Source organism: Phalacrocorax aristotelis, chromosome 30 (assembly GCF_949628215.1).
Source record: "Phalacrocorax aristotelis chromosome 30, bGulAri2.1, whole genome shotgun sequence".
NCBI lineage: Eukaryota > Metazoa > Chordata > Aves > Suliformes > Phalacrocoracidae > Phalacrocorax > Phalacrocorax aristotelis.
The window spans coordinates 592,926-606,590 of NC_134305.1; the positions used below are offsets into that span (position 1 = coordinate 592,926).

The window sequence follows — 13,665 nt, forward strand, 5'->3', positions numbered from 1 at the left end:
ACTGTGGAGGAACTAGGGTGTACAGGCTTGTACTGGGTTGTACCGGGTGGAACTAGCAGGGATTTGGGATGTACCAGGATCTACTGGGATGTACTGGGATGTACTGGGAGGGAAGTGTTATGTACTGAGGGGAACTGGGACGTACTGGATGTGCTGGGAGGGAACTGTGAAGTACTGGGATGTACTTAGAGGGAACTGGGATGTACTGGGAGGGAACTGTGAAGTACTGGGATGTACTGGGATGGAACTGGGATGTACTGGGAGGTAACTGCTGTGTACTGGGAAGGAATTGGGAGGGAACTGGGATGTACTGGGAGTGAACTGGGAGGGAACTGGTATGTAGTAGGATGTACTGGGAGGGAACTGGGATGTACTGGGAGGGAACTGGTATGTACTGGGACATACTGGCAGGGAACTGGGATGTACTGGGAGGGGATTGGGATGTACTGGGAGGGAACTTGGATGTATTGGGAGGGAAGTGTTATGTACCAAGGGGGAACTGGGACGTACTGGGATGTAGTGGGAGTGAACTGTGAAGTAGTGGGATGTACTTAGAGGGAACTGGGATGTACTGGGAGGGAACTTTGAAGTACTGGGATGTACTTAGAGGAAACTGGGAGGCAACTGGCATGTACTGGGATGTACTGGAATGGAACTGGGAGTGAACTGTGTGTGAACTGTGAGGGAACTGGGATGTACTGTGAGGGAACTGGGATGTACTGGGAGGGACTGGGAGGGATCTGGGATGTACTGGGAGGAAACTGGAATGTCCCAGTTGACACCCACTTCCCTCCCAGTGCCTCTCAGTATATCCCAGTTTCCTCCCAGTATATCCCAGTTTCCTCCCAGTACATCCCAGTAAATCCCAGTTTGCTCCCAGTACATACCAGTACATCGCAGTACATTCCAGTTCCGTTCCTGTACATCCCAATACATCCCCGTTCCATGCCAGTACATCCCAGTTCCCTACCAGTTCATCCCCGTACATCCCAATTCCCTCCCGGTTCACTACCACTTCTTTCCCGGTGCCTCCCAATACATCCCGGTACATCCCAGTTCCCTCCCAGTACGTCCCAATTCCCTCCCAGTACATCCCAGGTCCCTCCCAGTACTGGGAGGGAACTGGGATGTACTGGGAGGCACTACAATGTGCGGGGATGCCCTGGGATGTACTGTGGAGGAACTAGGATGTACAGGCTTGTACTGGGTTGTACCGGGTGGAACTGGCAGGGATTTGGGATGTACCAGGATCTACTGGGATGTACTGGGATGTACTGGGAGGTAACTGTTATGTACTGGGAAGGAACAGGGAGGGAACTGGGATGTACTGGTAGGGAACTGGGATGTACTGGGAGGGAACTGGGACGTACTGTGAGGACACTGGGATGTACTGGTATGTACTGGGAGGGAAGTGTTATGTACTGAGGGGAACTGGGACGTACTGGGATGTACTGGGAGGGAACTGTGAAGTACTGGGATGTACTGGGAGTGAACTGGGAGGGAACTGGTATGTAGTAGGATGTACTGGGTGGGAACTGGGATGTACCAGGATGTACTGGGATGTACTGGGAGGGAACTGGGATTTACTGGGAGGGAACTGGGATGTACTGGGACATACTGGCAGGGAACTGGGGTGTACTGGGGATTGGGACGGACTGGGAGGGAACTGGGATGTACTTGGCTGCACTGGTAGGGAACTGGGATGTACTGGGAGGAAACTGGAATGTCCCAGTTGACACCCACTTCCCTCCCAGTGCCTCTCAGTATATCCCAGTTTCCTCCCAGTATATCCCAGTTTCCTCCCAGTACATCCCAGTAAATCCCAGCTCGCTGCCAGTACATCCCAATACATCGCTGTACATTCCAGTTCTGTTCCTGTACATCCCAATACATCCCCGTTCCATGCCAGTACATCCCAGTTTCCTACCAGTTCATCCCCGTACATCCCAATTCCCTCCCGGTTCGCTACCACTTCTTTCCCAGTGCCTCCCAATACATGCCAGTTCCGTCCCATTACATCCCAGTACATCCCAGTTCCCTCCCAGTACGTCCCAGTTCCCTCCCAGTACATCCCAGTTCCCTCCCAGTACTGGGAGGGAACTGGGATGTACTGGGAGGCACTACAATGTGCGGGGATGCCCTGGGATGTACTGTGGAGGAACTAGGATGTACAGGCTTGTACTGGGTTGTACCGGGTGGAACTGGCAGGGATTTGAAATGTCCTAGGATCTACTAGGATGTAATGGGATGTACTGGGAGGTAACTGTTATGTACTGGGTGTGAACTGGGAGGGAACTGGGACGTACTGTGAGGACACTGGGATGTACTGTTATGTACTGGGAGGGAAGTGTTATGTACTGAGGGGAACTGGGACGTACTGGGATGTGCTGGGAGGGAACTATGAAGTAGTGGGATGTGCTTAGAGGGAACTGGGATTGAACTGGGAGGGAACTGGGATGTACTGGGTGGAAAGTGTTGGGAATTGGGATTTACTGGGAGGGAACTGGGATGTAGTGGGACATACTGGGAGGGAACTGGGATGTACTGGGGTGTACTGGGAGGGAACTGTTATGTACCGAGGGGGAACTGGGATGTACTGGGAGGGAACTGTGAAGTACTGGGATGTACTTAGAGGGAAGTGGGAGGGAACTTGGATGTAGTGGGAGGGAACTGGGATTTACTTGGAGGATAGTGGCATGTACTGGGATGTACTGGAATGGAACTGGGAGTGAACTGTGTGAACTGTGAGGGAACTGGGATGTACTCTGAGGGAACTGGGATGTACTGGGACGGACTGGGAGGGAACTGGGATGTACTGGGAGGGATCTGGGATGTACTGGGCTGCACTGGTAGGGAACTGGGATGTACTGGGAGGAAACTGGAATGTCCCAGTTGACAACCACTTCCCTCCCAGTGCCTCCCAGTATATCCCAGTTTCCTCCCAGTACATCCCAGTAAATCCCAGTTTGCTCCCAGTACATCCCAGTACATCGCTGTACATTCCATTTCCATTCCTGTACATCCCAATACATCCCCGTTCCATGCCAGTACATCCAAGTTCCCTACCAGTTCATCCCCGTACATCCCAATTCCCTCCCGGTTCACTACCACTTCTTTCCCAGTTCCGTCCCAGTACATCCCAGTTCCGTCCCATTACATCCCAGTACATCCCAGTTCCCTCCCAGTACATCCCAGGTCCCTCCCAGTACATCCCAGGTCCCTCCCAGTACTGGGAGGGAACTGGGATGTACTGGGAGGCACTACAATGTGCGGGGATGTCCTGGGATGTACTGTGGAGGAACTAGGATGTACAGGCTTGTACTGGGTTGTACCGGGTGGAACTGGCAGGGATTTGGGATGTACCAGGATCTACTGGGATGTACTGGGATGTACTGGGAGGTAACTGTTATGTACTGGGAAGGAACTGGGAGGGAACTGGGATGTACTGGGAGGGAACTGGGATGTACTGGTAGGGAACTGGGATGTACTGGGAGGAAACTGGAATGTCCCAGTTGACACCCACTTCCCTCCCAGTGCCTCCCAGTATATCCCAGTTTCCTCCGAGTACATCCCAGTAAATCCCAGTTTGCTCCCAGTACATCCCAGTACATCGCTGTACATTCCAGTTCTGTTCCTGTACATCCCAATACATCCCCGTTCCGTGCCAGTACATCCCAGTTCCCTACCAGTTCATCCCCGTACATCCCAATTCCCTCCCGGTTCACTACCACTTCTTTCCCAGTTCCGTCCCTTTACATCCCAGTACTGGGAGGGAACTGGGATGTACTGGGAGGCACTACAATGTGCGGGGATGCCCTGGGATGTACTGTGGAGGAACTAGGATGTACAGGCTTGTACTGGGTTGTACCGGGTGGAACTGGCAGGGATTTGGGATGTACCAGGATCTACTGGGATGTACTGGGATGTACTGGGAGGTAACTGTTATGTACTGGGAAGGAACAGGGAGGGAACTGGGATGTACTGGGAGGGAACTGGGATGTACTGGGACGTACTGGGACGTACTGTGAGGACACTGGGATGTACTGGTATGTACTGGGAGGGAAGTGTTATGTACTGAGGGGAACTGGGACGTACTGGGATGTGCTGGGAGGGAACTATGAAGTAGTGGGATGTGCTTAGAGGGAACTGGGAGTGAACTGGGAGGGAACTGGGATGTACTGGGTGGAAAGTGTTGGGAATTGGGATTTACTGGGAGGGAACTGGGATGTAGTGGGACATACTGGGAGGGAACTGGGATGTACTGGGGTGTACTGGGAGGGAACTGTTATGTACCGAGGGGGAACTGGGATGTACTGGGAGGGAACTGTGAAGTACTGGGATGTACTTAGAGGGAAGTGGGAGGGAACTTGGATGTAGTGGGAGGGAACTGGGATTTACTTGGAGGATAGTGGCATGTACTGGGATGTACTGGAATGGAACTGGGAGTAAACTGTGTGAACTGTGAGGGAACTGGGATGTACTGTGAGGGAACTGGGATGTTCTGTGAGGGAACTGGGATGTCCCAGTTGACACCCACTTCCCTCCCAGTGCCTCCCAGTACATCCCAGTTTCCTCCCAGTACATCCCAGTAAATCCCAGTTTGCTCCCAGTACATCGCAGTACATTCCAGTTCCGTTCCTGTACATCCCAATACATCCCCGTTCCATGCCAGTACATCCCAGTTTCCTACCAGTTCATCCCCGTACATCCCAATTCCCTCCCGGTTCACTACCACTTCTTTCCCAGTTCCGTCCCAGTACATCCCAGTTCCCTCCCAGTACATCCCAGTTCCCTCCCAGTACTGGGAGGGAACTGGGATGTACTGGGAGGCACTACAATGTGCGGGGATGCCCTGGGATGTACTGTGGAGGAACTAGGATGTACAGGCTTGTACTGGGTTGTACCGGGTGGAAGTGGCAGGGATTTGGGATGTACCAGGATCTACTGGGATGTACTGGGATGTACTGGGAGGTAACTGTCATGTACTGGGAGTGAACTGGTAGGGAACTGGGATGTACTGGGAGGGAAGTGTGTTGTACTGAGGGGAACTGGGACGTACTGGGATGTGCTGGGAGGGAACTGTGAAGTACTGGGATGTACTTAGAGGGAACTGGGATGTACTGGGTGGGAACTGTGAAGTACTGGGATGTACTGGGAGGTAACTGCTGTGTACTGGGAAGGAATTGGGATGGAACTGGGAGGTACTGGGAGTGAACTGGGAGGGAACTGGAATGTAGTAGGATGTACTGGGAGGGAACTGGGACGAACTGGGAGGGAACTGGGATGTACTGGGAGGAAACTGGAATGTCCCAGTTGACACCCACTTCCCTCCCAGTACACCCCAGTAAATCCCAGTTTGCTCCCAGTATATCCCAGTTTCCTCCCAGTACATCCCAGTAAATCCCAGTTTGCCCCCAGTACATCCCAGTACATCGCAGTACATTCCAGTTCCGTTCCTGTACATCCCAATACATCCCCGTTCCATGCCAGTACATCCCAGTTCCCTACCAGTTCATCCCCGTACATCCCAGTTCCCTCCCGGTTCACTACCACTTCTTTCCCAGTGCCTCCCAATACATCCCAGTACGTCCCAATTCCCTCCCAGTACATCCCAGGTCCCTCCCAGTACTGGGAGGGAACTGGGATGTACTGGGAGGCACTACAATGTGCGGGGATGCCCTGGGATGTACTGTGGAGGAAGTAGGATGTACAGGCTTGTACTGGGTTGTACCGGGTGGAACTGGCAGGGATTTGGGATGTACCAGGATCTACTGGGATGTACTGGGATGTACTGGGAGGTAACTGTCATGTACTGGGAAGGAACAGGGAGGGAACTGGGATGTACTGGTAGGGAACTGGGATGTACTGGGAGGGAACTGGGACGTACTGTGAGGACACTGGGATGTACTGTTATGTACTGGGAGGGAAGTGTTATGTACTGAGGGGAACTGGGACGTACTGGGATGTACTGGGAGTGAACTGGGAGGGAACTGGTATGTAGTAGTATGTACTGGGTGGGAACTGGGATGTACCAGGATGTACTGGGATGTACTGGGAGGGAACTGGGACGGACTGGGAGGGAACTGGGATGTAGTGGGAGGGAACTGGGAGGGAACTGGTATGTACTGGGAGGGAACTGGTATGTACTGGGAGGGAACTGGGATGTACTGGGACATACTGGCAGGGAACTGGGATGAACTTAGTGGGAATTGGGATGTAATGGGAGGGAACTGGGATGTATTGGGAGGGAAGTGTTATGTACAAAGGGGGAACTGGGACGTACTGGGATGTAGTGGGAGTGAACTGTGAAGTAGTGGGATGTACTTAGAGGGAACTGGGATGTACTGGGAGGCATTACAATGTGCGGGGATGCCCTGGGATGTACTGTGGAGGAACTAGGGTGTACAGGCTTGTACTGGGTTGTACCGGGTGGAACTGGCAGGGATTTGGGATGTACCAGGATCTACTGGGATGTACTGGGATGTACTGGGAGGTAACTGTTATGTACTGGGAAGGAACAGGGAGGGAACTGGGATGTACTGGGAGTGAACTGGGATGTACTGGGAGGGAACTGGGACGTACTGTGAGGACACTGGGATGTACTGGTATGTACTGGGAGGGAAGTGTTATGTACTGGGTGGGAACTGTGAAGTACTGGGATGTACTTAGAGGGAACTGGGATGTACTGGGAGTGAACTGTGAAGTACTGGGATGTACTTAGAGGGAACTGGGATGTACTGGGAGGGAACTTTGAAGTACTGGGATGTACTTAGAGGAAACTGGGAGGCAACTGGCATGTACTGGGATGTACTGGAATGGAACTGGGAGTGAACTGTGTGTGAACTGGGAGGGAACTGGGATGTACTCTGAGGGAACTGGGATGTACTTGGACGGACTGGGACGGACTGGGAGGGAACTGGGACGGACTGGGAGGGATCTGGGATGTACTTTGACATACTGGTAGGGAACTGGGATGTACTGGGAGGAAACTGGAATGTCCCAGTTGACACCCACTTCCTTCCCAGTGCCTCCCAGTATATCCCAGTTTCCTCCCAGTACATCCCAGTAAATCCCAGTTCGCTCCCAGTACATGCCAATACATCGCCGTACATTCCAGTTCCGTTCCTGTCCATCCCAATACATCCCCGTTCCATGCCAGTACATCCCAGTTTCCTACCAGTTCATCCCCGTACATCCCAATTCCCTCCCGGTTCACTACCACTTCTTTCCCAGTGCCTCCCAATACATGCCAGTTCCGTCCCATTACATCCCAGTACATCCCAGTTCCCTCCCAGTACATCCCAGTTCCCTCCCAGTACATCCCAGTTCCCTCCCAGTACTGGGAGGGACCTGGGATGTACTGGGAGGCACTACAATGTGCGGGGATGCCCTGGGATGTACCGTGGAGGAACTAGGATGTACAGGCTTGTACTGGGTTGTACCGGGTGGAACTGGCAGGGATTTGGGATGTACCAGGATCTACTGGGATGTACTGGGATGTACTGGGAGGTAACTGTTGTGTACTGGGAGGGAACTGGGAGGGAACTGGGATGTACTGCGAGGGAACTGGGACGTACTGTGAGGACACTGGGATGTACTGGTATGTACTGGGAGGGAAGTGTTATGTACTGAGGGGAACTGGGACGTACTGGGATGTGCTGGGAGGGAAGTGTGAAGTACTGGGATGTACTGGGAGGGAACTGGGAGTGAACTGGGAGGGAACTGTGAAGTACTGGGATATACTTAGAGGGAACTGGGATGTACTGGGAGGGACCTGGGATGTACTGGGAGGCACTACAATCTGCGGGGATGTCCTGGGATATACTGTGAGCAACTAGGGTGTACAGGCTTGTACTGGGTTGTACCGGGTGGAACTGGCAGGGATTTGGGATGTACCAGGATCTACTGGGATGTACTGGGAGGTAACTGTTATGTACTGGGAAGGAACAGGGAGGGAACTGGGATGTACTGGGAGGGAACTGGAATGTACTGGGAGGGAACTGGGACGTACTGTGAGGACACTGGGATGTACTGGTATGTACTGGGAGGGAAGTGTTATGTACTGAGGGGAACTGGGACGTACTGGGATGTACTGGGAGGGAACTGTGAAGTACTGGGATGTACTGGGAGTGAACTGGGAGGGAACTGGGATGTACTGGGAGGGAACTGGGATGTACTGGGAGGTAACTGTTATGTACTGGGAGTGAACTGGGAGGGAACTGGGATGTACTGGTAGGGAACTGGGATGTACTGGGAGGGAACTGGGACGTAGTGTGAGGACACTGGGATGTACTGTTATGTACTGGGAGGGAAGTGTTATGTACTGAGGGGAACTGGGACGTACTGGGATGTGCTGGGAGGGAACTTTGAAGTAGTGGGATGTGCTTAGAGGGAACTGGGAGTGAACTGGGAGGGAACTGTGAAGTACTGGGATGTACTGGGATCGAACTGGGATGTACTGGGATGGAACTGGGAGGGAGCTGGTATGTAGTAGGATGTACTGGGTGGGAACTGGGATGTACCAGGATGTACTGGGATGTACTGGGAGGGAACTGGTATGTACTGGGAGGGAACTGGGATGTACTGGGCGTCGCTGGGAGGGAGCTGGGATGTACTGGGATCCATACTGTGTGGCACGTTGGTCATTACTGGGACGCACTGGTCTATACGCGCGGGCTGATATCTGACCCCTCTGGCCCCACCCACCTTTGCGACAGGCCCCGCCCCCTGGCGAGGGCCTGGTGGGGTGGGGCCGTGCTCGTGTGCTCCCCAGCATCCCCAGTTAGCAACAGGTCCCACCCCCTGGTGACAGCCTGGGGGTGTTGCTGGTGCTGCCTGGCCCCACCCTCCATAGCAACAGGCCCTGCCCTTGGTGATGGCTCCAGGGGCATTGCCAGCGTCCCTTTGGACACACCCCCTTAGTGACAGGCCCCACCCCCCGGCAACGGCCCGGGGGGCGGTGCCGGCTCTCTCCCCTTAGCGACAGGCCCCGCCCCCCGGCAACAGCCCGAGCCTGTGTTTGCTCCGCTCGGGGGGCTCGGTTTGGGTGTTTTCTCTCCCCCCTCCCTCCCGTGCCGGGAACTCCAGGCGGCTCTCGTACGGCTCCCGGGGCCTTCACCCCCCGGGGGGCTCGGCCCGCCCCTTTCGCGGGGCGCTGTGGGAAGGGCGGGGGCGGGGCCCGGGGGTGGAAGAGCCCCGGCTCTGGCCCTGGGCTTCTCTGGCGTCGGTGCTCCCGTGTTCCCTCGGGCGGTCGCAGCTTTGGGGCTGTCTCAGCCCCCCGGGCAGGCGTGCTCTGGCGTTTAGAGAAGCGGAGGCGTTGCCTGAGGTAAGGATTCCAGAGCTTGGCACTCTTTGGCGGCATCTGTACTAGAAAGGTCCCTTGTGGCCTGCTTTGCTTTTTTTCTCCCAGGATGCTGTTTTGGGCGCTGAGGGGGCGGTGAGACGGGTTAGTGGTATGGTGTTCTGTTTGGGGTTTGGTTTTTGCTTTGCTGGTTTTTTTCCCCTCGTGAGATTTTATTGTGCTGCTGCAATTCCTGTCTTTACTGAACCCGGAACCTTGGGGGTTTTCACTAGTTGTGCCGTTCACTGTTTCAGGTGTTGCCTTGGCCTCTCAACAGCCGTGGCACAACCTACAGCGATGCTGCCTCTCCAGGCCCCCGCAGGCCCCGCTTTCTTGTCCAGCCAGGCGGGAAAGCGTGGTTGTTGCAGAAACAGCTACGCCCTGCGACTCCTCCTCAGGTTGTTGGCTCGGCCCCAACAGCGTACAGGCTGCTGAGGTCACCGCCTCCGCGCGGGACGCAGGCGGCCCGGAGAGCTTTACCCCGCGCCATTTCCGTCCCCTCTGGGCAGCAGCGGAGCTGCCGCCGCTTCAGGCGGCCGCTTTCTCGAGGGCGAGGAGCTGGGATGACAACGGGCCGCTGCAGACTCTGGTCAGGGTAAGAGGCTGTTCCCTGGGGAGCCGGCGCAGGGGGAGCGGAGGTACGCACGGGCACTTGTCGGTGCCCCTGACCAGTAAAGGGAAGGTTAAATTGTTAGAGTGCAAATAAATACATATTATTTAGGGAGGAGTCGTGACTAAATTTAATCACACCTATTACTGAACAAACCAGGCAGTCATTATTCCTAATCTGTAGTTAAAAAAAATAAAGGCAGTCCTTTTTTATGCCATAAATAGAGTTGCGAGTCATTAATAGCTCAATCTAAATACAGCCGTTACTAAATCAACTGCAGGCATTAATGACTCCTGATCAGAAACAAAATAAGGAAATTTTCGAATCTAGAATGAAAATCGACCCGGAAAGCTAAATTGGGAGCGGGTAGTACTGAAATTGTAACAGGGCTGTTAGAAAGTTCAGAGGCAGCGACAGCTCCTGCTTCCAACCCAAGCAGTAAACGAAGCTTTAGGTTCTTAAATGAAGAGAAATAAAGGTGAGCTGTTAAACAGTGGCTGGGGTCAAGCGTAGCTATTAAGAAAATTTGCAGGTACGGGTGATTCCTGAGCAGAACTAACAATTCCAGAAGATTTAGATTTAAAAACTACAGAGCTAATGGAGTGCCACAACCGCCCGGATGTAACTGCAGCCGCTTTGGGGGAATGCCCCAGCCCCCCCAGCCACCGCTATTAATTACTGCCAAGGAGAGCGAAAGTGAAAGTAGAAGCAGTGCAGGTGAAGTGTGAGCAGTACGCTTTTTCCTAAGTCATCTCTTCGTGTCAGGAGAGGAAAGAAAATGGAAAGAAGATGTTTGCAGGGGGTCTGTGCTGGGTTACCTGCGCGTCTCTTCCGTGCGTCCTTGAGGAGACATTTAGCTCCTGTTGGGCGCTCGCAGGTGGAGACAGGGCGAGCTGGAGGCAGGATCGGTGCCGGCACTGATAAAGGGATGGGCAACGAGCGGAGAGAAGAGGGGGCAAGGGCTGAAAAAGGGTCACCGGTTCTGCAGGGAAGGCAGCGGGATGTGACTCGGCAACCGCTCTGACGAGCGCAGGGTCATTCGCTGCGATGAAGTCAGGGTCTGCGGCTGGCCCGGAGAGGCAGCAGAAATCCCAAACTCTTTGCAGGGGTACCGGCCAGATTAGGGCAACACCTGAACAGTAAAACCATTTAGGGGAAGCAGAGCTGGGCTGCACCGCGTGGCCAACCTCCCTCTTCTCCGTGAGTCCCAAAGGGGCAGCTCCAAGAACGTGCTGAGAATTCATCCCTTGCGCTAAAAATGAGACGCAAGTAGCACCCACCCGTGAATTTTATTTTCTCTCTCGCTCTGCGGCTCCTGCCTGCTTGTCTCTCCTCAGTGCTCACCTGCACCTGTGCTCGGATGGGGCAGCTGAGGGAAGGTGCTGCCATCTCCCCAGCCCCGGCGGACCGCGCCTCAGCTGTGTCCTCTGTCAGGGAGCGTCGTCATCTCTCCTGCCTCCCAGAGCGTGTCCTGTAGTGGCAGACGCGCGGGCTTTTCCCTGCACGCGCATACGGGAAGGGAAGGGAAGGGAAGGGAAGCACAGTGAGAGCTGGGCTTGTCAAAGAGTAATGGGGGTGGTGGGAAGCGTAGCTAGAACCGGAGAGCTACAGCGCAAAAGCGAAGCGGACGGGACACAAAAGTAAAATGGTGCACAGGAATGCTGAGGAGAGAACTCCCGCAGCACACAGGAAATCAGTGTCAGAATCTATTGTCTTCTGACTGCCAAATTAAAAATAATGGCACGCTTTGCAACGCTAAGCTCGCTCTAATCGTCTGAACTGTTTCTTTCCAACCCCCACCGCCCCCAGCACACCGCTCAGCCTCCTCAGCCTGAAATGCCTTGTTTTCCTTCTTTTTTTTTTTTTTTATGACAGGGCAACTTCTGTTCCCGAGGTGGTGCCTACGGTACAGCTATCTCTTCGAAGACAGTTTGGTTTAGGTCAGAGAATGTTGAGCCTGGACTGAATCAGCCTCTGTTTCTATTTCTGGAAATCGTCGGTCCTGTGCATCAAGCCCGGAAAAAAGGAAATATGAACCAAAGGACGTGGGGCCTGCAAGGCTAGGAAATTATTTGAGAAGAGGTTCAGTGGGGAAATGACTCTTTGTCTGTGGGGCGTCCAGGCAAGCAACCCAGCTGCTAGAAAGCGGCGCTGTCCCCAGGATGGCCTCGGCGGTCCCGTTGGAGTCGGGGCAACAAGGACAAGGCAGGGTGAAGCATCTGGCCTGCCGTGTGGAACGTGACTGTACAAAGCACGTGTGATGCACTGCAAGTTTACTTGTTTAAACTGTGAGTTAAAGAAGGTGTGCGGTTGCTTTGTAAACAGCCGACGCTCTAAAGCTACACCCATCTAATTGCTAGCTGTATTAAATCTATCGTATTGCTGTTTCTGCATTAAAAAATAAAAAAGAAAAAAACCAACACACCTATGTAAGCACTTCTAAGTACAACGGAAAACCACTGTTTAACGCGTGGCATGTGTGGGTTGTTTTTTTGGGGTGGGAGGGTGGGGTGTATGACAAAAACCTGCGAGAGACACACGCACATATGCACATGTCATGTTTAGCGCTCACCTAAACCCAAAAAAGAAAATCCACTCTTTATTTTGCAGCATTAGCATTAGCTTCCAGCGCACAGCCTGAGCGCACACCTCTGCTCTCACCGTCTGCTCCCTCTTCAACCGTGTGTGGCTGTCATCAGCTTGCACAGGCTTTGCTCGTGCAAGTTTCCGCGACAGCTTACGAGAAGGCAGGGAAACGAACCCAGCAAGACACGTAGTGCCTTCCTCTATGGGCTCCGTCCAGCCTTTGTTAAAATGAGCAGAAAAGAAATCTGCTGCTGCCTTTACCCTGACTGACTCTTACAGAGAGCATCTGACTTGACCCGCAGCAAAGCGATGCCCCAGGCAGCAGCACGTATTGGCGCGGACCGCGGTTTCACCCACCTGTTTTACTGCGCCGGTCCTTTCCCACGGCCGATGCCGCAGATGTGGCGCGCCCCACCCCCAAACCTCTTTACGAGGGTTCCCTGGGCTCTGCAAGTCGCCTGCTGGACGTGTTGCTGATTCAGGCACGGGCAAAGTCAGCTTCTTCGCTGGCCTCGGGCTAGGGCAGCCCCGTACTTGAGGGAAACTCAGAATATCTCCAGCGAGATCTCACCGGGAGGCTGGGACCTCGTCAGTAGGGGAGAAAGCCAAGCGACTGACACTGAAAGGGAGCTCTTTGCTAGGCTGTAGATCGTAAAGTTAACAAAGAAAACAAACCTGCCTTTTTAAAAATGCCCTCTTTTGAGTCTGCCACATTTGATACGGATTTTTTAAATTGCAGGGTATATCTCCTACAGGCCTCATGCAAAGGGAAGTGAGTACCTCTGGCTCTCAGGACAAGGGGGTCCCTCAGGAGCCCAGGTGCTCACGCCAGCCGGCATCTGGCACAGCACAGGGCAGGAGCTTTGGCAGTAGTACGTGAGCTGAGAATGAGAGTTAGGCAGCACTGCGCGCTTCTCCTGTGAGCCGCCGAGGCTCGCGCACTGTACCTTCCACAAATAAAAGGCCAGAAGAGTCAGCATTTCTGCTAGTTCCAGCCTCATCCGTACCCTCGTCGGCGTAGCTGTAAGCAAGCGTCCCGTAGCGACTGGGAGCGTGGCAGCTGGGCTTCCTGCGCTGCCTTAGGTTGTGCCCTTGGGGAGACCCTTCTCCGAGCCCCGTGAGCCCCGGG

At 54.0% G+C, this 13,665-nt stretch overlaps 2 long non-coding RNA genes across 14 annotated transcripts in view; both read left to right on the forward strand.

Moving 5' to 3' along the window:
• LOC142048997 (uncharacterized) overlaps positions 1-13,665 on the forward strand; it is a 170,145-nt gene that overhangs the window by 60,404 nt on the left and 96,076 nt on the right. The gene's annotated exons all lie outside the window — the stretch shown is intronic.
• Positions 9,186-12,369, forward strand: LOC142048999 (uncharacterized). Of its 2 annotated transcripts, none has more exons than XR_012657603.1 (3): positions 9,186-9,325; positions 9,595-9,978; positions 11,826-12,369. It is a non-coding gene; the product is annotated as an uncharacterized LOC142048999 (long non-coding RNA). The 2 variants fall into 2 exon arrangements; XR_012657602.1 differs by having other exon boundaries at positions 9,595-9,935.